Here is a 25293-nt window from a genome sequence, read left to right as displayed (position 1 = left end):
AGGTTCCAAGCATCTGGTCAGCACTGCCTGGCTTTGAGTCAACAGATTCTGACAGCGGTGACAAACAATGTCTTAGGCCAACCAGAACACAGGCTTTTAAAGGGAGTAAAGACAAACCCCCAGTGACCGTAATCAGACACAAATCAGCATCTCCAAAACAGTTGGATGAATGGTCAAAGACTTTGAAGCATCCACGAGATGTGGGTATGACGACATGGGACCATTTGAAGTGATATCAGAAACTCTACAATCTAAATCCTTATGATGAGTTATAGTTGTTTGCCTTTGTTTTGAACAACCATGAACATGGCATACTGGAAGAAAAGGTTTATAGAGCTGTGGGTGGTGAAGAGCAAGATGTGGCCGATGGATGGAGAGCCATACATGTTTTCCTTAAGGGTCTGACCAATGCAACCACCAATTGGGGAGAGATAACCAAATGTGCCCAAAAACCGAAAGAGACGTTTGTTGAATTTGAAGAAAGGTTCAGAGCAGAGGTGGTTAGACACAGTGGGTTACCCGGCATGGAAGATGAAGATGCCCCATTTCTGGAGGAGTTGAGAGCAATCACACATCAGTTGATGCAAGCCATACACAATGATTTGCGCAAAACTTTTGTTCCATAACTACTGACTGGACGAGACAAAACTACAGCGACATCATTGACAGGCTGTCACGACTGGACAGAGACATCAATCAACATAATAAACCAGCTGTTATCAGAGTTGTGCAGATTCCAAGTAAAACCAACAACGTTACCCGTTCAGCAGAAGAGAAACCTGGTGTATGTCATTATTGCAGGATTTCTGGTCACTGGCAAGGAGAATGTCAGAAAAGAAAACGTGTTCTTTTTAGGAATGGCCAGGAGAAGCAGGGTCCGTCTAGGGGAAAATGGAAACAGGACAACAGCCCCAACGACACAATGCTGAGTCAAATGTAAGAAGCTTTCTCCGGCTAAGCAGCAGAGCTTGCTGGATGCCGTGGAGGCAAAGCAACAGACCCCTTCTTACATCCCATCTCAGCTGGTGTACATATGAAATCGGATGGAATATGTGAACATGGTTAACAACTTTGCAGTAGAATTTTTTGTAGATACGGTGCTGATGTCACTATTGCAAAACATGTATGTCCTCAGTGCATGGGCAAGAAGATGAGAGCAACAGGAGTGGGGGGGGGGGCTCTCCAGAGGGTAGTGAGGTCTGCACAACGCATCACCGGGGGCAAACTACCTGCCCTCCAGGACACCTACACCACCCGATGCCACAGGAAGGCCAAAAAGATCATCAAGGACAACAACCACCCGAGCCACTGCCTGTTCACCACGCTATCATCCAGAAGGCGAGGTCAGTACCGGTGCATCAAAGCTGGGACCGAGAGACTGAGCTTCTAGGCCATCAGACTGTTAAACAGCCATCACTAACATTGAGTGGCTGCTGCCAACATACTGACTCAAATCTCTAGCCACTTAATAATTCAAAATTGGATGTAATAAATGTATCACTAGTCACTTTAAACAATGCCACATTATATAACGTTTACATACATTACTCATCTCATATGTATATACTGTACTCTATACCATCTACTGCATCTTGCCTATGCCGTTCGGCCATCGCTCATCCATATATTTATATGTACATATTCTTATTCATTCCTTTACACTTGTGTGTATAAGGTAGTTGTTGTGACATTGTTAGATATTACTGCATGGTCGGAACTAGAAGCCCAAGCATTTCGCAACACTCGCATTAACATCTGCTAACCATGTGTATGTGACCAATATAATTTGATTTGATTTATCAATGTCTTTTGGTTATTATGCAACTTGACTCTACACTGAACGTTTCTGAAGGGAAGGTGACAAGTGCAGGGATCTACAGTTCAGAACCATCCTATTTGGACTACAAAAAAAAGGAGTGTGGAACTTTGGATATGGAACCAGTGTGCTTGACAGGTGTTGCCCCACCTTGCACAAAACAATATCCCATTATCAAGGAAGCTATGGCCGCTACTATCTTTTTTTTGGTTAGAGATCTATGGGACATGGGTATAGTTGAAATGACACATTCTGCCTCCAATAGCCCAATGAAAAAAAAAATCAGGTAGTTACTGGCGAGTGACACTGGACTACAGGAATGCAAATGAAGCCATCTCCAAGTTCACTCCACTGGTGGCTGACACCTCAACCATTTTTTCCCCCCATTGTCACCTGCTCACTCTGTGTTCTCAGTCATTGATATGGCTAATGGGTTCTGGTCGGCACCCTTACATCCAGGGGTCCGTCCATGGCTTGCTTTTTCTGTGGATGAACAACAGTACCAGTGGACTAGGATTCCTATGGGCCTTCATAATAGTTACTCAATTTACCATCAGGCATTCCTCCGATGTCATCTGTTGTCATACAATATGTTGATGATATATTGTTAGCGTCAGAAGATGAGGAAACACATGCCAAGGATCTAAAATCACTTGCATGCCAAAGGCCATAAAGCTAGCCCTGATAAGGCCCAACTCATGCAATCACAGGTTATCTACCTCGGTCAACTGGTTTTACATGGAAAAAGAGAGATGACAATGTCGTACTGCTGCCATACAAGCTGCCAAGGAGCCCACTACTATTCAAGAACTTTGCTCCTTCCTGGGTTTGTGCAACTACAACAGATGCTGGGTGGACTCCTTCGCCAAAATTGCACAACCCCTTAACTCTTAAGGGTCGGGCCCTTTTTTCCCCAATTTTCCCCTAAAATGACTTACGCAAATGTAACTGCCTGTAGCTTAGGACTTTGAAGCAAAGATATGCATATTCTTGATACCATTTGAAAGGGAACACTGAAGTTTGGAAATGTGAAATGAATGTAGGAGAATATAAGACATTAGATCTGGTAAAAGATAACCATCTTTGAAATTCAGGTGAAAGGCCATAATGTATTATTCCTGCCCAGGCGCAGTTTAGATTTTGGCCACTAGATGACAGCAGTGTATGTGCAAAGTTTTAGACTGATCCAATGAACCATTGCATTTCTGTAAAAATAATTAAATCAAGACTGCCCAAATGTGCCTAATTGGTTAATTAATAACTTTTAAGTTCATAACTGTGCACTCTCCTCAAACAATAGCATGGTATTGTTTCACTGTAATAGCTACTGTAAATTGGACAGTGCAGTTAGATTAACAAGAATTCAAGCTTTCTGCCAATATCAGATATGTCTACGTCCTGGAAAATGTTATTGTTACTTACAACCACATGCTAATCGCATTAGCTCATGTTAGCTCAACCGTCCCGACTCTGTAGCCTTCACAGAAGAACAGAAAGAGGTTTTTGGCAAGCTTAAACTAGCTCTGACATCAGTGCCAGCTTTGGGCATTCCGGTCTCAGGCCAGCCTTTCACCCTCTTTGTGGCTGAAAAAAATGGCTACATGACCTCAGTGCTGACAAGACCATGGCGATTGCCAGAAACCTGTAGGCTACTATTCGAAGAAACTGGATGATGTGGCGTTGGGATTGGGTCCCTGTCTGAGCTATGCAGGCTACTTACATTGCTGTGTCGATGGTGGCATCGCTTGTTCTCGACCAACATTTTACCATCAAGTGTCCGCATGCTGTACATACTCTTTTGACAATGGAATCGAGCTGCACAGGTCACAGCTGCTCGTTGGAACAAGTGATCGACTGTGTTGGAGGCTCCTAACATCATCACACAATGTGGCACACCATGTAATCCAGCTAATCTGATGTTTCCTCCAGATCCCACATTACTTGAACACGACTGTTGTGAGTTGGTTTTGGATCAGCTCTCTGATTGGTTTACTAAAAGTAATCTGTTAGAAAACCCTGAGTTTATCTTATACACAGATGGTTCAAGCATTGTGGAGGGGGGTGTGAGGAAGGCAGGCTGGGCAGTCACTACAATGGGCAATGTGATAGTGACAGGCACGTTACCTGCAGGAACATCAGCACAGGTGGCGGAATTGGTGGCTTTGACAGAAGCATGCAAACAGGTGGAAGGAAAAACAGCTAATATCTACACAGACTCAAGGTATGCTTTCGGCGTTACCCATGATTTTGGAAGAATGTGGAAAAACAGAGGATTCATGACATCACTGGGAGCTCCTGTGAAGAATGGACCAGAGGTGATGGTTCTACTGAATGCTCTCCAGTTACTCGGACAAGTTGCAATTTAAAAAAATGAAAGCACATGGAAAAATCTTTACAGACGAGAATAAAGGTAATGACTTGGCTGACAGAGCTGCCAAGGTGGCTGCCAAGGTGGCTGCCAAGAGAACACCTCGGTCCCCTAAACTGATTAGGAAATACACCTTGGATACATTGCAACACATTAAGGACACGCAAAGCAGTGCACCAAAATATGAAGTGTGAAAATGGATGGCTGCAGGGTGCAAACTCAATCAAGGTGTGTGGAAATACAACCTGAGATGTGTAGCGCCAAAGGCACTCTTACCCTACTTGGTGACACAGAGCCACTCTTTGGGATACATTGGTGTGGACAAGGCAGTTGATCATTTTGTGGGCAAATGGTGGAATCCTGGTGTGCGGAAAGAGGCTGAGGCTGTCGTGGCAAATTGCAACATTTGATGAACCCTACAGGACGATTGAGGATTCCAAAAGAGAAGACAACAACGACATACGGGCGAAATAATATATTATATACACACACACAGCAATTATTCTCGAATGAGCGGCCGTTCATGTGCAAAGTATTAGCATTTCAATGAATATAATTATAGACTGTGTGTAGTGAATTCATTTGTCTTTCCCGCTCTCTCAGTCCCACCCCTTTCCTTTTGTCTACTAAGCCGTCATATCGGCTTAGCCCACTAGGGATTTTTCTATCATTGTTAGTAACCAATATCTACTGTTTGTTTGTTATGCATTTCTGTGATTATTTAGTTAATTATTTATTTACTAAGTCAATTTGTATATTGCTGGTTCATTATGGAAACTAGGGTTTGTGCAGATAACCAAGAATTTTACGACGTTCAGATGAGACTGACGGAAGGTAACAATTAATAATCATTAATGGAAGACTAATTGATAAGATATGAAAATATCTGAATAGTCAGTTCAGGAAATAGAGACTCTATAAAAAATTGTGTTGCCCTGACTTCCTAGTTGATTAACGTTCACATGATTAGTTTAAATCACGTAATAATAATTACACAGATAATTGATTTGATAAAATAACAGTCTTCACATTTAATGATACTAAAGACACGACAATGGGCAACACATAAAACCGCAGGGTTGAGTCCGTTTGAGGTCATCACAGGTCGACCAGGCACCTTAGATTTGAAAAAGGCAGACGTACACTTTGAGTGACAATGCTTAACTATTGCATACAACTTTCTAATGCAGTAGGGGAAGCAGACAGACAAGTAAAAGAGGCGTGGGGAATAACTCCCAAGGGGGGACATGACGTAGTACCAGGACAGTGGGTGACGGTTTAAAAAAAATATGTAACAGACACATTAAGGCCAAAATGGGAAGGTCCTTATAAAATTCTACTCATAACGAGGTCAGCAGTGAAAGTCCAGGGAAAATCACGATGGATACATGTCACTCATTGCAAGGTTGTCCATTTTGATGACAAAGCAGAGCCTGGAGAACAAAGAACTGATTGATTAGCAATCGGGGGCCAATCTCAGGTGAAGAAGCATAGTAAGATGATCAGAACCTGATCGGCTTCTATGTTGTACACCGCAGTCATCATATTAGGGATATCTAGGTGAAATGTCCAACTTTTTCCTGAAATTGGAATGTGTTTACTTAGGGAAATCTATGTGAAATATAAATTTCTCTTGAAACCAGGACATGATACTTTCACTTGTTTTGTTCTTCTTCATTACAGGTTATGAGAATCTACCGTCTGAATTAGCAGCAATACCCCTTCACCCAAGGCCTGTACATGAAACGATACAAGATCACCGGTGAAGTGTTCATTAGAGACGTCCTTATCAACCAGTGGAACGGAAGAATAATTCCTCACTACTGACAGACTGTCATAACATAATCTCTAATAGTTATCTATGTGGGGCTGATACCGGGTGTGGAACAGTTGATAATGCTTAAAAGGACTCAATGATTACCTTGCCAATAGGACGATTGAATATTATTGTCTTGCAGATTATTCTTTTTTTGGTGAGTTTCCTCCTAATACAGAATGTGGTAGGAATCATAAGGGTCATCATCATTACACCTGTTAATACCTATGTTCTATAACTTTGTGTGAAATATATTTCTTACTGCAACAGCAAGTAAAATATGGCCTTTGTGTTTTATAGAAATGCAAGGTGTTTAATGTGAATGATTTTATGCTCACTGCTAATGTTTTTTTATGCTGTCTATTTTTTCATGTTTTCTATTGTTTTCTAAAAATACATTATAAGTATATTTTAAAAAAAATGGTCTAAGGGGAGTGTAAGAATATTGTAAGATAAATACACAACGCAGAGGACTAAAGGTCAAGAGGGAATTAATGATCAATGGAAATAGTTGTTTTTTTGTAATGGAGAACTGAAGATTAATGGGTCAGGGACACGGGAGGAATCAGTCCAGGACTCATAGCTACATGTGGCAAGTTCTCAATGGTCCGAATCGCCTATACATTGAGCCTGAAATGGGATACTTGTTATTTGGGCATTGGTCCAATTTTACTGCAAAGGAATTCTAATTGAACAACCACAGGCTAGGGTTGGGTTATAAACTACATCCTGTCTCTTTGTTCAGAGGAGAAACCATTGAGGACAGGGAAGAATGAACATCTGCCATCTACTTCCAGGCATAACAACTATGATTTGTTTTCTTTGAATAAATATATTTGCTCCCCCTGATTTGCTTTGGGGTCTGAGTTGTTGAAGAATAACATAATCTGCTAACAATAACAAAGGGTCTGAATACTTATGTAAACAAGGTATCGTTTTTTTATAAAACATTTCTAAAAACCTTTTTTCGCTTTGTCATTAAAGTGTATTGAGTGTAGATTTGTGTGGGAAAAAACTACTCAATCCATTTTTAGAACAACACTGTAACGTAACAAAATGTGGAAAGAGTCAAGGGGTCTGAATACTTCCCGAATGCACTTTATAACGCAGCAACCTTAGTAATGTAGCTAGCTAGCTACAACAAGTAGACCTGTTGCTATGTAGCAGGACCAGTTAGCTTTATCACTAGCATGTCATTCCGCGACAGGGAGCTTTAGCTATCATTATTCCAAGAAACAATTTAAGACCACAAAATCTATAGGACAAGAACTATCAAGCTAATAAGAGTCATCAAGGGAGGACTCAAAAACATTCAGCCACAAGCGCATTAGTGAGATCGAGCACCGATGTTGGGCGATTAGGCCTGGCTCACAGTCGGCGTTCCAATTCATCCCAAAGGTGTTCGATGGGGTTGAGGTCAGGGTTCTGTGCAGACCAGTCAAGTTCTTCGACATTAATCTCGACAAACCATTTCTGTATGGACCTCTTTGTGCACGGGGGTAACATGCTGAAACAGGAAAGGGGCTTCCACAAACTGTTGCCACAAAGTTGTAAGCACAGAATCGTCTAGAGTGTCATTGTATGCTGTAGCGTTAAGATTTCCCTTCACAGGCCTAGCCAGAACCATGAAAAACGGCCCCTGACCATAATTCCTCATCCACCAAACTTTACAGTTGGCACTATGCATTCGGGATGGTAGCATTCTCCTGGCATCCGCCAAACACAGATCCGTCCGTCAGACTGCAAGATGGTGAAGCGTGATTAATCACTCCAGAGAACGCGTTTCCACTGCTCCAGAGTCCAATGGCGGCGAGCGTTACACCACACCAGCCGACACTTGGCATTGCGAATGGTGATCTTAGGCTTGTGTGATGCTGCCGGCCATGGAAACCCATTTCAAGAAGCTCTTGACGAACAGTTCGTGCAGACGTTGCTTCCAGAAGACAGATGATTTTTACGTGCTTCGCGCTTCTGCGGTCCTGTTCTGTGAGATTGTGTGGCCTACCACTGTGGCTGAACCATTGTTGCTCCTAGACGTTTCCACTTCACAATAACAACACTTAGTTGACCGGGGAAGGTCTAGTAGGGCAAAAATTTAACAAACCGACTTGTTGGAAAGATGGCATCCTATGATGGTAGCACATTGAAAGTCACTGAGCTCTTCAGTAAGGCCATTCTACTGCCAATGTTTGTCTATGGAGATTGCATGGCTGCACGCTCGATTTAATACACCAGTCAGTTACAGGTGTGGCTGTAACAGCCGAATCCAGTAATTTAAAGGGGTGTCCGCATACTTTTGTATATATAGTGTACTATCATCAATAGGTGCTAAAGCAGTTCGCATCTATGAATGGGTTAACAAAAAACTATTTCCAGCAAAGATGCTGGGAAATTCCTGATGTCCGGCAGCTAAGATTGCAAGAAACCTCCTTCCGCTGTACAAAAAGTTTTACTATCTTGGAGTTCTCTCTGGTGTTTGTAGAATTACCTGCAACTGGACACAGACATTTTACGGTGCCTTCAGAATAAAAAATAGATTGAAAATATATATTTTTTCCTCACCCACAATACCCCATGACAAAATGCAAATGTATTGAAAATTAAATACAGAAATCTAATTTACATAAGTAATCACACCCCCTTGCAATGACACTACAAATTGACCTCAGGTGCATCCTGTTTCCATTGATCATGTTACTACAACTTGATTGGAGTCCACCTGTGGCCAATTCAATTCTTTGGACATGATTTAGAAAAAAACACACCTGTCTATGTAAAGTCCCACAGTTGACAGTGCATGTCAAAGCAGAAACCATACCATCGAAGGAACTGTCCGTGTGCAAAGCTGTAAAGGCAAAGGGTGGCTACCTTGAAGAATCAAATATAAAATACATTTTGATTTGTTTAACACTTTTTTGGTTACTACATGATTCCATATGTATTATTTCATAGTTTCGATGTCTTCACTATTATTCTACAATGTAGAAAATAGTAAAAATAAAGAAAAACCCTGGAATGAGTAGGTGTGTCCAAACTTTTAATTGGTACTGTATATCAAAGTTTTACATAAACACACACTTCAATAACTTGTGCAAAAATTACTTCTTTAAGTCACAAAATACACATTCATGAAGTAATTCACTTTGGTTATTTCCGTCAACCAATAAAATGTTCCTTGATGACTCGTAGACTAATTTGCACCATGCATAATGCACACCAGCTCTTCAACAAACACAGCAGGTAGGTTAAATTAAATGACTATTTTCTACCAACACTTCAATCGTTATTCAAATAATATATTTCACATTGTTAGAGCTTGTATGTTTAAATGGGCTGCTTTATACACGGTTGAAACATGGTTATGAAGTTTCATTGTTTTAATAACTGGCGTGCAAAACAAACACTAAACTTTGGCACCTCATGTCAAAGTATCATTGGCAAACGGATTTTGCAACTCTATCCAACATATGTGACCGACCACCTTGATTCGGTCTTAAAACCTGTTGTGGATAGGGGGCAGTATTTTCACAGCCGGATAAAAAAACGTACCCAATTTAATCTGGTTACTACTCTTGCCCAGAAACTAGAATATGCATATAAAAAGTAGATTTGGATAGAAAACACTCTGACGTTTCTAAAACTGTTTGAATGGTGTCTGTGAGTATAACAGAACTCATATGGCAGGCAAAAACCTGAGATTCCAGGCAGGAAGTGGCCTGTCTGACAATTTGTAGTCCAACTGTTGCATCTCTATCGAAATTACAGCATCTGTGCTGTTACGTGACAGTTTCTAAGGCTTCCATTGGCTCTCTAAAGCCTTTAGAAAAAATAGCATGAAAATTGATTTTAAACAGCGTTTGACATGCTTCTAAGTACGGTAATGGAATATTTTGAAATTTGTCACGAAATGCGCTCGCGCGTTACCCTACGGATAGTGACCTGAACGCACGAACAAAACGGAGGTATTTGGATATAACTATGGATTATTTGGAACCAAAACAACATTTGTTGTTGAAGTAGAAGTCCTGGGAGTGCATTCTGACAAAGAACAGCAAAGGTAATCCAATTTGCATTTATGGAACAATGGGAAAGTAATTCTGCTTTGAAAGATGATAAACGTGTAACCTCATTTTTCAGAAAATGTGAATGTTTTGGTCTTTGAATGTTTTGGTACCTACTGGAGAGCTCTTCTTTGTCTACACCCATTCAGCATCGTTCACACCCTCTTAAGCTTTAGCCCCACCTATCTCTTTAAGGGTTGATCCAAGCATTCTGTCCTAACAACTGCAGTCAAGCACCCAAGCTAACGTTGGCTAGTTTGCTAGACACAAATGAGAGAACAGCTCACAGATCATTTTACTCACCCTAGTATAGCTGGTTAGGCTGCTTTTATGATATCCAGAGCGTTGGTGACTGCAACTGTGCTGCTGGCAACATTTATTTATTTTTGCCAATGTTTACTGACACCAGTCATATCAACGGGTGTTAAGCGTTCGTAAATTCGTCAGATATTCTGCGCTCTGGCACACTCAGACGAGAGTGCTCTGAAATCGAAGTAGACAGCCAGAGAGAATTTACCAGCTACGTCTATCAACAGTTCTATTGAAATGGTTACTTGCGTAGTGGAGTCTTTTGTTAAGACATGTAGCTGGCTAGCTAGGTAAACAATGAACCATAATTCCAACTCATGACGTTACTACCCTACATGAATCTGCAGGTACCTAACCAACCAGGTTCAAATGTTAGCTAGCTAACATTAGGCTATAACTAGCAAAGCAAATGGCTCTGAGATACGAATAAGATCATACACGTACCATTAGCTAGCTAGTTAACAGTACACTTTGAAATGAAAACTGTAATATCTGAAAATGCAGCTAGCTAGATTATCATGGATGGACGCTTCTCTCTGTCATGGATGCTATGGTTGAAGATGTAATCCAGAGACAGGTGTTCTCTTAGCTATCACTCTAATTCCACTGATTTCAAAACTCGTCCTCCAGAAAGTGGAGAACAACACTTACGCAGTTCTACTACGAGATATATTTTTTAAAGCTGCAAGATTACCTACACTTACTGACCATCTCAAATAGACAGAAGCGTGCTATATGGCAGACCAATCCAAACTCATCTCTCGGCATGTCCAGCGCACTCATTATCTCAGCCAATAATGGCTAGTGAGAAGGTTGCTGACTTTTTGTGGCTAAACCAACTAGGCTTGTAATTTAACAATTGTATTCGTATTTACAGATGGCATACAAGTTTGTTAATAAAGCACATGAAAGTTCACGTTCCAGAAGACATTTCTGCCCCCCAAAAAAACAAATTTTAATAAAAATAAAAAAAGGTTTACATTCAAAATGGCTCTCCTGTGAAGTAGTGACCCGCGACATATGCCTAGTTTCATGAAACGAGTCACATTCTCTATTCTTTCAGTATTATTGGTTATACCTTGAAGAGATACAATAGTCTTTCTCCAACCAATAATTTGTTTCAGTGTCATTGTCTAGAAGTCAGGGACATGCGCTCCATGACACCCACCCAGACTTGAATCCCATTGAAAATCTGTGGAAAGACTTGAAGGTTGCTGTTCGCCGCTGCTCCCCATCTAGCTTAAAGTAACTTCTGATTTTTTTTTTGCATCAAAAACAAATGTTTTAGGCTTAGTTATAGTGAAACACTGCAATTCAGGTCTTAATTTTGACAATTCATTGCAAAAGTGATATTTTGGTCCTAGTTGTAAATCTAGCTCTTTTTGCCCCTAGGTGCCTCTACGTCATCTCAAGAGAGGGGTTTTGAAAAAAATTAAGAAAAACCCTTGAATGAGTAGGTGTCCAAACTTTGACTGGTACTGTACATCTGAAAGTACACCCTTAGGATGCTTGTTTAGCTCAAAGATGCTCTCTATTGCTGTACTCACAGGGCTATTGGGAAATTCAGATTTGTTAGCTCTAACAAAGTTCCAAGTCTGGAGACAGCGTAAGAAGTGGGATAGGGGATGCACTTTTCCTGTAGCTGAACAAAAGAGGCAAATTTATCAAAGAATAATTGGAGTACAGTATATTCATAATGTGTCTAATATTGAAAACACAAATGCCTATTTCTCATAAAGCCAGTCTGGTCAGAGTGTATTACTTGGTGCAGCGAGCCTTCGATACGGATGGCTAAGATTTTGTCATCCCAGTTTATAAGCAAGATTGGGCGATAAGATCCACATTCCAGGGGGACCTCATTGGTCTTCAAATAGTAATAAAATTGAAGCCTGATAAAGACTTGGGGGGGGGGGGGGGGGGGGCAGCATTGATGTATTAAGGCACTCCGCAAATAATCGAGACAGTAATGGGCAAAGTAGACCAGAAAACATCCTGTAAAATTTGATTGGAAAACCGTCTGGACCCGGTGATTTACCACTTTTTATTGTGGACACTGCAGTTGCAATCTCCTCAGGTGTAAATTCTTCTTCTAAACCATCATGGGAGTCTATCAATTGAAGGCATATTCAGACCAAAGAACAAATCAATCAACAAAGGGTCTTGAGGAGATTGACTCCTGTATAGCGCTGAATAAAAAACTGTTCTCTTTATGTATAACTGTGGTAGCACCAGACAGGGTCCTTATGTGGGATTAAACGTGAGGCCTCAGATTTACGGATCTAATGTGGAAGGAGTTTATTGGCCTTGTCGCCTTGCTCAAAACACTGTATCGAGCTCGTAAGAGTAATTGTTCAGCTTCTCTGGTAGAGAGCTCGTCAAATTCAGATTTGAGTAGCTGGCGTTCTTTATATAGATCAGAGGAAGGATCTGTAGCATACTTCTCATCCAATGTAGCTATGGCTTTGCTCAGGTCTCAAAGAGCGAGAGAGCGAGATTTGTTTTTGTTGGCTGTATAATTTGACCACGTAGGTATGCTTTGAGGGACTCCCATGTGGAAGAGCAGGATATACCTGGGGTTGAATTCATTTCTAGGAATAAGGTGATTTCAGAAGAAATGAAATGGACAAACTCTTTATCTGAGAGTAAAATTCAGTTAAGACGCCATTGAGAACACATACGAGGTTGCCCTTTAAATGTCTCAGCACCCTCCAACATTTCACATGGTTGTTAGCCCCTTTGATGTTCAACAAAATATACTTGAATTATTTTGGCCACCATGAGCACTCCCGTTATACAACCCTGTCATTAGAGCACAGAGTGGAAAAGCAATGAATACCCAAAAACCCCAGGATAAATTGTCTCGGTAATAATGTACGGTGTAAGGCACTTGGGGAAAAAGACAGAATGACAACATCAGAACTGAACAATTCAACCTCCTTCCTCCCCCCCATCCCAGACAATATCTCCCCAATGAGGTACAAGACTAAATAGAACATATTTTCTTCGCACAGAATGTCTGAGAGTGTGGTGATAAACCCACAGTACCGCCTTTTAAAGTAGAGTTTTTTGTTAGAGAAACAAGCAGCAAATACATTAAAAAAAAGTAAATCCCATGTGCAAACGAAATTAGAAAAGCACCACTTGTAGATGTATAAAATTATATTCCCAGTCTTATAACTTGTATTGAGAGAAAATAAAAACATATCAACGCTCTCAGCCAAAAACCTCTCATTTGAAGTAAGAAGAACATAGTAAAATGACCCAAAACAATTCATTAAAACAGAGTCTAGTTGGACGATGTGACAACGTACATTCAAGACCACAAAACTACGTCTGTACAACGTTGAAAGTTTGCTGCGTATAAATGACGTTCAAAATCTTCAACATTGAAGTGAAGAACCCCCAAAAACGTGTAGCCTCGGAACATTTACTGTTTACTCGGTCAAGACAAACGGATGCGGTAAACAAACAACCAAAAATATTTTTGGGTCAATGAGACAATACGTAAAACAAAGGAATTACGTAAACCCTTAATACAATGAAATAAAAATGACAATGTTAAGGCAAGCACACTAGATGATCAAAACATTAGATCACATCAAATAAGCCTGAGTGGGTTCGCCAACTCTCAAACAGGAATATTACAGTTATAACTAAAAATAGTTGTACCACAGGTAGGCTACTTACTTACTATCCACAGTTAGCAAGCAACAGTTGCTGATCAATGAGCAAGTTCAAGACTTCTTGATGTGGAGTTGAATGGGACCCGTAGCCTCTTCCGGAGAATCAAAGGTGTAGTCTTTTCCATCATGAGAAAGCCTTAGACGAGCCGGGAATATCGGTCCCTACTTCACACCTGGATGGTCCCGTAGTAGTCGTTTGGCCTGTCCGAAAGCTGCGCGCTGCCTGGACACAGTGGGGGAGTAGTCCTGGTAGATAAAGAAGCTCTGTCCTTGAAAGCTCAGAGTGGTATTGCGGGCTCCTTGGAGAATCTCCTTCTCATGGAAAAAGTGCACTCGAAGAATGATGTCACTGGGCCTCTCACTGTACCGGGGCTTCTCACCCATGGCAAGAACATCCTTCAGTAGCCCAGAGATTATACCCGTGGCGCGAGGCATTTCCGCTTACTCTGGGACCGATACAAGTCTCAGGTTATTGCGGTGAGAAAATCCCTCTAAGCTCACACAGCTCTCCTGTACCTTTTTCAGATCCACAGCCAGGCGTTCGCGTCAGCCTCCAGGTTGGTAGTCAGGTCGGAGACACTGGTAGCGGAGGTCTCCAGTGCTGCAATCGTCATGGTGTGCAACTCTGTTGTTGTTTTGTGTGATGTGATAGCTGGCACCGTCTCGTTCCACAGGATAGTTAAATCTGCTTTTAAAGTATCAGAAACCTCTTGTATCCAGGCCTCAATCGTAGCAACTACCTCCGTTTTCATGATGGCCTCGAGAATGTTAATTTCAGCGCCGCCAGGCAAAGCCGCACCCCCGGGTAAAGTGCGAGTATCTGGGCCCTTAGACTCAGGAACGGGCGGTGATATAAATGGGTCTTATAGGCCGGGTTCTCTCAAAGTCGTGTTTTGTCGACATGCTGACATTTGAAAGCAAGTAGTCTTGGGTATTACGTAAAGGGATCACCAAACTAATATTTGAAAATAAATATGATTTTGCTGCAAAATTCCCATAAACTTTAAGAATACTGCGGGAGCAAACGGAAAACACGTCAGTTGCACATGGCGCCCCATTTCAATGATTTTTGTGTCCTATGGAGGATTCAAACTTACACCACAAGTGGCGATAGATGTCAGGAACTTGGTGCCATACCACTGTGAGCAAACTGTCCAGAGCCATATTTGCTCGAGAGGCACATAATTGTATTATCAGAACATACCAGTGGTAAGTATCGTTTAGTGAGAAAGTGTTGGGATGAGGTACAAATATATGTTTACCCACCCCCAAAATGAATATTTATGAGCCACCCCCTTCTCACTTGAATGCATTTTTCAGAAAATTTGAAGGAGTTGGGCAAAGGCTGAAATTGGGGTTGAAACTTACCCTTTAATAGTGCTTGAGAAAATCCGTAAGGAAGAATGGGAGAAAATCCCCAAATCCAGATGTGCAAAGTTGATACAGACATACCCAAGACCACTCAAAGCTGTAGTCGCTGCAAGGGGTGTGAATACTTATGTAAATTAGTTATTTCTGCATTTCATTTTCAATACATTTGCTAAAGTTTCTAAAAACATGTTTTCACTTTGTCATTATGGGGTATTGTGTGTGAATGGGTGAGAAAACCTTTAATTTAACCATTTTGAATTCAGGCTCTAACTATAAAATTTGGAATAAGTCTATGGGTATGAATACATTCTGAAGGCAGTCGATAAGATAACTGTTTTCCAGAATTGAGAACGAAGAGAGTATAGCCAATAACAGGTTAGTTGACAAATCTATGGCTGCTTTTATATTGGTAAACCTGTAAAATCAGTAATGATATCAAAAATCTTTGGTTATATTACATTAACTGGTGTACAATCTGTAACTAAATTGAAGTAGGATGCAGAGCGCCCTGCCTCTATCCTTATCCTAGCTGTTGTAATTTCTTCATTTCAAGCTCATCAACTACAATCCTTTGCAGTGATGATTTCTTTGATTTATTCTTCTCTCACTTTTGTCTCCCATGATCTAGTCAGCTCTCCTCTCCTGTGTCCTGTTCCCAGAGATCAACCAAGTGCTATTCACCAAGCATTGGCTTAGCTGATTCACTCACCTGTGAGGAGAACCATCCTACTGCAGTTTGAACTAGCCCTGCTGTCACTATTAGACATTGAGACCACATGCATTTGTCTGTCTTTTTTCATTTAATTGTATTTATTTAACTAGGCTAGTCAGTTAACCTGTTGGGGCTAGGGGGCAGTATTTTCACGGCCGGATAAAAAAACGTACCCGATTTAAACTGGTTACTACTCTTACCCAGAAACGAGAATACGCATATAATTAGTAGATCTGGATAGAAAACACTCTAAAGTTTCTAAAACTGTTTGAATGGTGTCTGAGTATAACAGAACTCATATGGCAGGCCAAAACCTGAGAAGAGTTTGCAGTGGGTATGCTAGTTCTGAACATCACATGCTAATGTAAGAAGCTGTTTTTTGATATAAATATGAACTTGATTGAACAAAACATGCATGTATTGTATAACATAATGTCCTAGGAGTGTCATCTGATGCAGATCATCAAAGGTTACTCAAGCCCAGAAGCTAGGATATGCATATAATTGGTAGTATTGGATAGAAAACACTCTAAAGTTTCAAAAACTGTTACAATAATAATAATAATAATAATAATAATGTCTGAGTATAACAGAACTGATATAGCAGGCGAAAACCCGAGGAGAATCCATCCGGAAATGTGTTTTGGAAGGTGACACCATTTAAAATACCTGTCTATGGGGAAATCAATGGAATACCTCCCAGATTGCAGTTCCTAGGGCTTCCAGTAGATGTCAACAGTCTTTAGAAAGCATTTCAGGCTTGTTTTTTGAAAAATGAGCTAGAATTTGTAGTTTTTCTAAGTGGCTCCCATTTTGGCTGTAGTGTTGTGACACGAGTGGATGAGGGCGCGCACTTCATCGATAATGAACATAATATTCTCCATCTTAAATTTGATCTTTTATTTACATATTAACTATTTATCTGTACATGGAATTGTATTTGTTGTTTTGTTTACAATTTTTTTCCTACTCTTTACAGGAAAATGCCACAGGGACTATCTGATATGTGGAGACATTTCAATGCAGCTAATGTAGAAGGAAAAGCTGTGTACATTTGCATATACTGTGCCAAATCATATGTGAAGAATGCAACAAAGATGCAGAATCACCTGGCCAAGTGCATAAAGTTCCCTCAGCGCTCACAACAAGCAACCTTTCAATAGAAGTAGAGGGATTTTTGTAGAGGTGAAAATGATGAATCAGACACCTTATCGATAGCAGCAGCTCATGGTCCTCCTGGAATCATACGTTTTTTTTTACTCAATGGAGGAACGTAGTCAGAGAAATGCTGATGAATGTCTTGCTCGAGCTGTGTATGCAACTGGTTAACCTCTGACGCTCATAGGAAGTGTATTGGAAGAGATTTCTGAATGTTTTTCGCCCAGCATACACCCCTTCAACCAGACATGCTTTATCTACTCATTTGCTGGATGCAGAGTTCAGAGTTCAAGTGACGGTCAAGAAAATCAGAGAAAGCAGACTGTATTGCAATCATCTCTGATGGGTGGTCGAATGATCGTGGGCAAGGAATAATTAATTACATCATCTCCACCCCTCAACCAGTATTCTACAAGAGCACAGACACACCGGTGTCTACATTGAAGATGAGCTGAAGGCAGTCATCAATGACCTTGGACCACAGAAAGTATTTGCACTGGTGACAGATAATGCTGCGAACATGATGGCTGCATGGTCTAAAGTGGAGGAGTCCTATCCTCACATCACACCAATTGGCTGTGCTGCTCATGCATTGAATCTGCTCCTCAAGGACATCACGGCACTGAAAACAATGGATACACTCTACAAGAGAGCAAGTGAAATGGTTAGGTATGTGAAGGGTCATCAAGTTATAGTAGCAATCTACCTCACCAAGCAAAGTGAGAAGAATAAGAGCACCACATTGAAGCTGCCCAGCAAAACCCAATGGGGTGGTGTTGTCATCATGTTTGACAGTCTCCTGGAGGGGACGGAGTCTCTCCAAGAAATGGCCATATGACAGTCTGCCGATATTGACAGCCCCATCAAGAGGATCCTCCTGAATGATGTATTTGGGGAGAGAGTGGTAAGCAGCCTGAAACCTATAGCAGTAGCCATTGCACGGATTGAGGGAGACAATGCCATCCTGTCTGATGTTCAGAGTCTGCTTGCAGATGCAGGAGAAGAAATACATACTGCCCTGCCCACTTCATTGTTGCTCCAAACAGAGGAAACTGCAGTTCTGAAATACATCAAAAAACGTGAAGACTTCTGCCTGAAGCCCATACATGCTGCAGCGTGCATGTTGGACACCAAGTATGCTGGCAAGATCATCCTGTCTGGGGCAGAGATCAACAAGCCCTATGGTGTCATCACTACTGTGTCTCGCCACCTTGGCCTGGATGAGGGCAAGGTTCTTGGCAGTCTGGCAAAGTACACTTCCAAGCAAGGGCTTTGGGATGGAGATGCAATATGGCAGTCGTGCCAATATATCTCAGCCACCTGGTGGAAGGGACTTTGTGGATCTGAGGCTCTTTCCCCTGTTGCCTCCATCATCCTCCAAATCCCACCAACATCAGCCGCCTCAGAGCTCAGCTGGTCCTTGTTTGGGAACACACACACACACACCAAAGCACGCAACAGGCTGACCAATACAAGGGTTGAAAAATTGATGGCCTTTTGATCCTGACAACGAGCCACCCTCAACAAGGTTGGAAAGTGACAGTAAAGATGATGCCTCAGAGTATGATGTTCAAGAGGTGGACATTGAGGAGGTCCAGGGAGAAGACATGGAAGCCTGAGAGGAAGACAACCAAAGCTTTAGTTTCTAGAGTATCATTTTACAGATGTATGTTAAAAACGTTTTGGGTAGATGCGATGGATCATTGGGGATCATTCAATATTCCCTTTTTGGTTGTTTAGTGAAATCATCCCATGGTAAGAGTCAACTCATTTAATTAAAGTTCAATTCATAACTAAATTGTTTTTTTTTATTTCTATTGGAAGGATTTAATAATTTGCAATTACACTATCATTCAAAAGTTTGGGGTCACTTAGAAATTCCCTTGTTTTGAAAGAAAAGCACATTTCTTGTCCATTAAAATCAAATTGATCCGAAATACAGTGTAGCCATTGTTAATGTTGTAAATGACTACTGTAGCTGGAAACGGAATTTTTTTTTGTGGAACATCTACATAGGCGTACAGAGGCCCATTATCAGCAACCATCACTCCTGTGTTCCAATGGCACATTGTGTTAGCTAATCCAAGATTATCATTTTAACCTGTCTGGGCTAGGGGGCAGTATTTTCACGGCCGGATAAAAAACGTACCCGATTTAAACTGTTTACTACTCTTGCCCAGAAACGAGAAAATGCATATTATTAGTAGATTTGGATAGAAAACACTCTGAAGTTTCTAAAACTGTTTGAATGGTGTCTGTGAGTATAACAGAAGTCATATGGCAGGTAAAAACCAGAGACAATTCCAAGCAGGAAGTGGCCTGTCTGAGAATTTGTAGTTCTTTTGATTCTCTATCAAAACTACAGTATCTGTGGGGTTACGTTGCACTTTCTAAGGCTTCCATTGGCTCTCTAAAGCCTTCAGAAAGCTGATTGAGGCGTCTTCTGTCTCTGGGCAGTATAGTAGCTCAGTTTCTCAGTGGTCTGCCTGGTGACAAAGAGATTGGATATGCGCATTCACGCGTCCACGCTGTTTTTTCCTTTTCCTCTTTGAATGAATACACTATTGTTCGGTTGGAATATTATCGCTATTTTACGCGAAAAATACCATAAACATTTATTTTAAACAGCGTTTGACATGCTTCTAAGTACGGTAATGGAACATTTTGAATTTTTTGGTCTCGAAATGCACTGGCGTTACCCTTTGGATAGTGACCTGAACGCACAAACAAAACGGTGGTATTTGGACATAACTATGGATTATTTGGAGCAAAAACAACATTTCTTGTGGAAGTAGCAGTCCTGGGAGTGCATTCTGACGAAGAACAGCAAAGGTAATCCTATTTTTCTAATACTAATTCTGAGTTTAGTGTTCCCCGAACTTGGCGGGTGTCAAAATAGCTAGCCTGTGATGGCTGAGCTATGTACTCAGAATATTGAAAAATGTGCTTTCGCCGAAAAGCTATTTTAAAATCTGACATAGCGATTGCATAAAGGAGTTCTGTATCTATAATTCTTAAAATAATTGTTATGTATTTTGTCAACGTTTATGATGAGTAATTTAGTAAATTCAACAGAAGTTTTTGGTGGGAATGCATGTTCTGAACATCACACGCCAATGTAAAAAGCTGTTTGTGGATATAAATATGAACTTGATTGAACAAAACATACATGTATTGTATAACATAATGTCCTAGGAGTGTCATCTGATGAAGATCATCAAAGGTTAGTGCTTCATTTAGCTGTGTTTTGTGTTTTTGTGACATATATGCCTGCTTGGAAAATGGCTGTGTGATTATTTTGTACTCTCTTAACATAATCTAATGTTTTGCTTTCGCTGTAAAGCCTTTTTGAAATCGGACAATGAAGTTAGACTAACGAGAGTCTTATCTTTAAAATGGTGTAAAATAGTCGTATGTTTGAAAAATTGAAATTATTGCATTTTTTTTGGTTTTTGTATTTTGCGCCACGCTGTTCCACTGGCTGTTGAATAGAGTGGGACAGTCACGTCCTTTTAACCTCATTCTAAGCAGAGTTCCTCTGTCCAGTGTCTGTTCTTTTGCCCATCTTAATCTTTTCTTTTTATTGGACAGTCTGAGATAAGGCTTTTTCTTTGCAACTCTGCCTAGAAGGCCAGCATCCCGGAGTCGCCTCTTCATTGTTGACGTTGAGACTGGTGTTTTGCGGGTACTATTTAATGAAGCTGCCAGTTGAGGACTTGTGAGGCTTCTGTTTCTCAAACTAGACACTCTAATGTACTTGTCCTCTTGCTCAGTTGTGCAACTGGGGCCTCCCACTCCTCTTTCTATTCTGGTTAGAGCCAGTTTGCGCTGTTCTGTGAAGGGAGTAGTATACAGCATTGTACGAGATCTTCAGTTTCTTGGCAATTTCTCACATGGAAAAGCCTTCATTTCTCAGAACAAGAACAGACTGACGAGTTTCAGAAGAAATTGCTTTGTTTCTGGCCATTTTGAGCCTGTAACCGAACCCACAAATGCTGATGCTCTAGATACTTAACGAGTCTAAAGATTGCCAGTTGTATTGCTTCTTTAAAAAGCCCAACAAGTTTTCAGCTGTGCTAACATAATTGCAAAAGGGTTTTCTAATGATCAATTAGAAATGTCCTTGTTTCTGAAAGAAAAGCATTTTTTTTGTCAATTTAAAATAACATCAAATTGATCAGAAATACAGTGTGGACATTGTTAATGTTGTAAATGACTATTGTAGCTGGAAACGGCAGATTTGTAATGGAGTATCTACATAGGCGTACAGAGGCCCATTATCAGCAACCATTACTCCTGTGTTCCAATGGCACGTTGTGTTAGCTAATCCAAGTTTATCATTTTAAAAGGCTAAGTGACCCCAAACTTTTGAACGGTAGTGTAGGTCTACTTATAACAAGGTAAAAGGTTTATTTTTCTATCCACATATGATATGGTAAATATATCCAATGCAGAAAAACATTACATTTAAATGGTATCAATATCAATTTCCGTTAATTCCCATATATTCCCGTTAATTACCACCTCTGAATATTCCCCAAAATGTGGAACCCTATACACTGAACAAAGATATAAAATGCAACATGTAAAGTGTTGGTCCCATGTTTCATGAGCTGAAATCAAAAATCCCTGAAATGTTCCATACGCACCAAAAGCTTATTTCTCTCAAATATTTTGCACAAATTTGTTTATGTCACTGTTGGTGATCATTTCTTATCTGCCAAAATAATCCATCCACCTGACAGGTGTGGCATATCAAGAAGCTGATTAAACAGCATGATCATTACACAGGTGCACCTTGTGCTGGGGACAATAAAAGGCCACTTTAAAATGTGCAGTTTTGTCACACAACACAACACCACAGATGTCTCAAATTTTGAGGGAGAATGCATGCTGACTGCAGGAATGTCTACCAGAGCAGTTGCCTGAGAATTTAATGTTAATTTGGCAGTACGTCCAACCGGCCTCACAACCCAGCCCAGGACCTCTACATCCGGCTTCGTCACCTGCGGGAGGGGGGGGGGGCTTATTCTCATTAGCTGGGCCTGGCTCCCCAGTGGGTGGGCCTATGCCCTCCAAGGCCCAACCATGGCTGCACCCCTGCCCAGTCATGTGACATCCATAGATTAGGGCCTTATGAATTTATTTCAATTGACAGATTTTTGAAATTGTTGCATGTTGCGTTTATATTTTTGTTCAGTATACACAGATTGGTATGTTACACTATACTTAGATACTTAAAATACTGCCTGATACATGTTCGCCATGTCTCCGTTCTCAATAAATGGTGAAACACTAAATGTGATGTGTTCTTTGTTTGAAGGTATATGCATAAAACGTGCACATTATGGAAAACATGTCTCACACTCATAGTTAGTAGCAGAATAATGGATTGGCAAGAACTTGCCACTGTCAACTTTTACAAGGTTAGTTACAAAGTTAGGCTAATCATTTAAACCACCTAAATATAGTCACATTCACTGAACATGTAGTATTTGAAACGCAAACATTAATTTCCCAACTGATTTTACTATAATCCTGCAGACAATTAATCCTTCTCATACTTTATATTCCAATGCATCCAACATCACGCATGCCGACCATGATATTGTGCAGCTGCTTACATTTGTGAACTCATCTGGTTTAGAAATCAAACAGTACAAAAACCAAACGGTTACAGATTGTCATCACTATCCAGGATTAGGATTTAGGAAAAAAACAATTATATTAAAGTCAGGTAAATTATTACTCCTCTGAAACCACAGTACAATACAGCATAAGTGTGTGTGAGTTTTGTTAAATCCAGACGCTCCATCTGAACATTAACACGCATGGCTTGCGATACGGTTTTGATAGCATAAGGACCTTATCGTTCATATCAGCGATTAAAAAAAACGTTAAAATTGATACACACCTTTTATAGGGTTAGTGTTCCCACACGGCCCTATCTCCATGTTACAGAACTTTACAGAAGACAGACCAAGGGATCACCTGTGTTAATTACCTTGCTATCTAGCATGCTCCAGAAACTTCGTCACTGAAAAATAATATCGGCTGCAACTGTGATAAAGCCAGATGAAACAGTGTCCAGCACAGGAAGTTGGTGGCACCTTAATTGGGGAGGACGGGCTCGTGATAATGACTGGATAGGAATATTGGAATCAAATACATCAAACACATGGTTTCCATGTGTTGATGCGCCGTTCCAGCAGCCTCCACTGGTGACAGTAAGTGCATTTTTTTTCATTTGTACAATTATTTTTGATATGATAAGAAAGTAAAGGGCTTTATGTTTCTAAAATCATATCGCAATTGAGAATAGATGCACGTTTAGATGGAGTACTTGGCTGTTTACCTCTGAAAATAACAAGGAGCTCGCTACTTGGTGGCTACGCTTACTACCCTGTTATTGACGATGACATAACATAAACACAGCACGAACAATTTCACAGCCAAGAACACGCTTGGTGAAGATAGCTACAACTTCAACAGTAGTCCCTGCATGACAAAATACATGTTTTTTCCCACATCTTTGTTGTGCTACTAGTCGCTAACTTAGCTAGCCATTTAGCTAGCTAACAGCTACAGTAGAGTTTGCAAAAATATATATCTTAAATTTGTAAACTAATATTACACTCTTACCTTAGTTACCTTTTTCAGATGACAAAAACGACACCCAGCAACCCGAGAATTTAGTAAAAATAACACCATGAACCGAAGCCCTTTGCAGAAATGTCAGTCGAGTCGAGCCAGGGCCAAAATTGAGACAGCCAGAGACCAGGCAGAGGTCTGTTGCTGAGAGGCAGGAGTCAGAAATAAGGTTTTAGCATATCCCAAATACCATGCCCTGCATTTAAATAGTCCACATTTAGCTTTTAAGGATTATGTGTTGAAATAAGTCTACGTTCAGGTTAGCTATTCCTTTGAAAATCAAGATTAAAGCGCTCCCACGTACAAGTGCCACTGCTCGATTTCTATCGAGCTTGTTGGGAATAGAAATATGGGAGAGATACATTGCGCATGCGCCGCAGCTGGAGCCTGGAAAAAGGTGTCCCACCATGCAACACAATGTAAATGGTACGCAAGCAAGGTTTAGAGAAAGGGTCAGTGCTATTCGGGATCCTTGGGACGTCCATATGCCATTGAAGTTTAAATGTAGTTATTTAGCAGGAGACATGTAGAAACATTCTTGTATCTTCGAAAGTATTATGGTGCATGCATTCCTTAATGCAGGCATATTCTGATTATTGAATAAATTGTGATTATTTTGTACTTATAGTACACCACTGCCAGACAGCTGTTCATAATGCATCCATTGAATGCATTTTGTTTGAAAGATTTTCCCCACAACGTTCTATCACAATGTATGGCCTTATTGTAGCTTCTATAGGTAGTGTAGATTATAATGTGCGTACATATTTAGTGTATCAGGCCCAGGATGTTCAATTCATGTTCATGCATCCCAAGGTGTGACAAAGGGAATCTGAGATGCAATGGGCTTTGCTACCATCTAGTGATCAGATGGAGCTCTCCAGCTCCCTAGGGCGCTGAGATCTACCAAACCACATTCATACTGTACTTCAGCACTGCATCAAAAATTCTGCCAGCTTGGTAGATGAGGGACTGCACGAATCATCCTATTCTCACAATCTATCCTAAATCAGCAGCACAGTTGTAACATTCATTCACAGCCATATGCACATTAATGGGTTTACACAGGTGGTGGGTAAACATTGGATGAATGTTGCTGCCTCTTCTTCAATGCTCCCAGGATAGTGTAGTCTCCGAAATCCCAGACCTCGGGCTGGAACATTGTTAACTCTTAAGGATCTGCCCCTTTTTTTTTCAATTTTCGCCTAAAATGACATACCCAAATCTGACTGCCTGTAGCAAGGATATGCATATTCTTGGTACCATTTGAAAGGAAACACTGAAGTTTGTGGAAATGTGAAAGGAATGTAGGAGAATATAACACATTAGATCTGGTAAAAGATAATAC

At 40.7% G+C, this 25293-nt stretch overlaps 1 protein-coding gene across 3 annotated transcripts in view; it reads right to left on the bottom strand.

Moving 5' to 3' along the window:
• Positions 1 to 24394, bottom strand: part of LOC115160847 (methyl-CpG-binding domain protein 5) — a 61453-nt gene extending 37059 nt beyond the window's left edge. Inside the window, exon 1 of one of the 3 annotated variants that reach the window (XM_029711327.1) lies at positions 23937 to 24394. The gene's annotated coding sequence lies outside the window, so the exon portion shown is untranslated. The remainder of the gene's footprint in view (positions 1 to 23936) is intronic. The other 2 variants (XM_029711325.1, XM_029711326.1) reach the window with 2 other exon arrangements.
• Between the last annotated feature and the right edge of the window lie 899 nt (positions 24395 to 25293).

The sequence above is a fragment of the Salmo trutta genome, chromosome 24 (genome assembly GCF_901001165.1).
Source record: "Salmo trutta chromosome 24, fSalTru1.1, whole genome shotgun sequence".
In the NCBI taxonomy this organism is placed as follows: Eukaryota; Metazoa; Chordata; class Actinopteri; order Salmoniformes; family Salmonidae; genus Salmo; species Salmo trutta.
This window is presented reverse-complemented; position numbering and strand designations above follow the sequence as displayed.